Raw genomic sequence first — 2587 nt, 5'->3', positions numbered from 1 at the left:
TAAAAGTGTCTTATACACTTTGAATTGTAACAATTAATTATTGATTTTAATTAATAATATATTTTAATACACATTCTTTAAAATGAAACTAACATTAAATTGGTTTAACAGGTTGCCATTTAAACACATTAAATGAACGAGAAGACAAAAAAAGGATTTGAAACCTGGAAAATTGTAGGAAATGTATGCAGTCCAATTTACACTATGTAAGGTTGCAACGCAATGCTCTGTCAGTCTGTTACATTGCTTATTTCACCATCAGTGGTATTATTTTTCTTTTTATAAACATCTATTGTTGGAGGCACTTCCCTGATATTTACAGTTAGGAATAAAATTCGAGCACCATACAGTCATTCTCTAGGTAAGCAATTATTTTTTTTAACTTATTATCAACTTAGTTTTTATAAAAATTTGCCATCTGTGGCATCTTTGGTTTTACTTCTAACACTTAATTATTGTCCACATCATAAATTGACGTTATGAGCTTTCTTTTTTACAATTATCTATTATCCACAGCATAAGTTGATGTTAACGTGCATCTGTGATTACGTCTTACCTTTAAATTACTCTTAACATTTCTTTATGTCATGAATGAAATTGGGATTTCGTCTTTATATCATAATTTAGCTATTTAACTTGTTTTATTGGAGCATATTTTTATTGGATTTCATATTTTACTTTCCTCTTTAGTTCATAGTTTGATAGTCTTTTGTTCATTTCTACAGATCTTTCAACAAATGCGAGAGAGTTAAAGTTCAGTTGGATGGTCATATTGAAAACACCAATATCTACAATGGTGTTGTCTTTCCTGGACTATATTCTTGATTTGCTGTTTTCGTCTTCATCTTCACCTTGCAGCATTTTAATTTCCACTGAAGCAACAAGTTTTCTGCTATGGTATTCCTCCTAAATTTGGTTTGCTTTTCACACCTGCAAACTTTGGAATGTCACTGTTCATGTTGGAATGTTACTGGAATGTCTGCTGTTCATTAAGGTGAGAATATTTGATATAATTAATTTTAATTGCTTTTTATTAAACTGTTACTACCGTATCTGTTTCAGATCGACGGTGGAGAAGAAAGAAGAACACCCCGTAGCTAAAATACTTGTCTATTTTGCATGTTTTTTATAGTTTGGTGTATTTGAATCAATTTTTTATTGTAGATGTTTTTATTTTTGTAGTATTCTTTTAATTTTTTTAGTAGCAGCGGTAGAACTAACCGTTTTTTTTTTAGATGAAACTATCATTAAATTGTTTCGACAGGTTATGATTTTAACACATGAAACGAACAAGGTGAAAAAATAAGGATTGGAAACTTGGACTCTCCACAACCTCTTATACTTGAAAGGTGCAATTTCAGTGATGTTGTGTGTTTTGCGTGTTGGCTCATTTCACCATCAGTGTATTTCTTCGTTGTCAACGTTTAGGAATAGAAGTGGAGCACCCTACTGTCTACAATAATCCCGGAGGTTAGCAATTGTTTATTATTTTGACGGTAATTTTCACAGCGATGGCGATCCTTGGGATCTATGGTTTCTCTTCTGTCATCTATTGGCCTTAGCATAAATTGATGATAGCGTGCATCTAAGGTAGTCTAGCAACTATCTATTATTCACAACATTGGGTATCTATTATTTCTATTGTACCTATGCTTTTAACTTTTATCTATGAATAAAATGACATAGGCCTTCATTTTGTAATTTGTTATTTACTTATTTTTTAGAGTAAATTTTTTGTGTTTGGCTTAGGCGTATTTAATGCCTTCCTTAATTAAGAATGTAATTAATATGTTGTTTTTGTCTTTTCTGCAGATTATCCAACAAATGAAAGAGACTAATGTTCAACTTGGTCATACTGAAACAGTCAAGGTCTACAGTGGTGTTGTCTTTTGTGAACTATATATTCGTGATTTGCTGTTTTCGTCTTCAGCTTGCAACATCATGAAGTTAATTTTCAACTGATAAATGAGAGCAACAGGAGATTTACTGAAACAACATTTTGTGCTGTGGTATTCCTTCTGGATTTAGTCTGCATTTCACATCTGCAAACTTTGAAAAGTTACAGTCTACAATTAATTAAGGTGGGAATACTTGATATAATTAATTTTAATTGCTCTTTATTAATCTGTTTGCCACCGTATCTGTTTCAGATCGACGTTGGAGAAGACAAAGATGACCCCGTAGCTGAAATAGTTCTTTATCTTGCATGCTCTATCTAGTAGAATTCATTAAGTTCATTTTATTCAAATTAATTTTTATTTTGCATGCTTATTTTTGTTCATTTTATTTGAAGTAATTGTTAATTGTAGATTTTTTTTGTATATAGTAGTAGTGTAGTAGTAGTAAAACTAACACGTTTAGTAGTTGTAGTATAGTCTAACATGTCTCTTGCTTACCTCTTCGCTTAGCTTACTGCATATTCTTACTATAAATTGCTTTGCATTTACCCTACGAGTTCTACATGATTCAACGTTTCGTTATCGTGTGTGTTTCTTCTCACCCTTGTGGAATTAGGGAGGGCCTCCCCGAACGACTTCCCTTGGGCTTAGCTATTTAGTTGATCTTAAAAGTGTCTTATACACTTTTC

General features: G+C 31.8%; 1 long non-coding RNA gene across 8 annotated transcripts in view; it reads left to right on the top strand.

Annotated features, from left to right (window-relative positions):
- The window catches only part of LOC108734620, a 10482-nt gene extending 8298 nt beyond the window's left edge, over nt 1–2184 (top strand). For 4 of the 8 annotated variants that reach the window (XR_003232263.1, XR_003232264.1, XR_003232260.1 and 1 more), the window contains 4 exons: nt 112–361; nt 726–994; nt 1063–1470; nt 1813–2140. This is a non-coding gene — a long non-coding RNA (uncharacterized LOC108734620). The other 4 variants (XR_003232265.1, XR_003232266.1, XR_003232261.1 and 1 more) reach the window with 4 other exon arrangements.
- Nucleotides 2185–2587: the final 403 nt, after the last annotated feature.

This window comes from Agrilus planipennis, unplaced genomic scaffold (genome assembly GCF_000699045.2).
Source record: "Agrilus planipennis isolate EAB-ADULT unplaced genomic scaffold, Apla_2.0 scaffold79, whole genome shotgun sequence".
In the NCBI taxonomy this organism is placed as follows: Eukaryota; Metazoa; Arthropoda; class Insecta; order Coleoptera; family Buprestidae; genus Agrilus; species Agrilus planipennis.
Note: the sequence above shows the minus strand (reverse complement) of the source record. Positions and strands in the feature narration are given on the sequence as shown.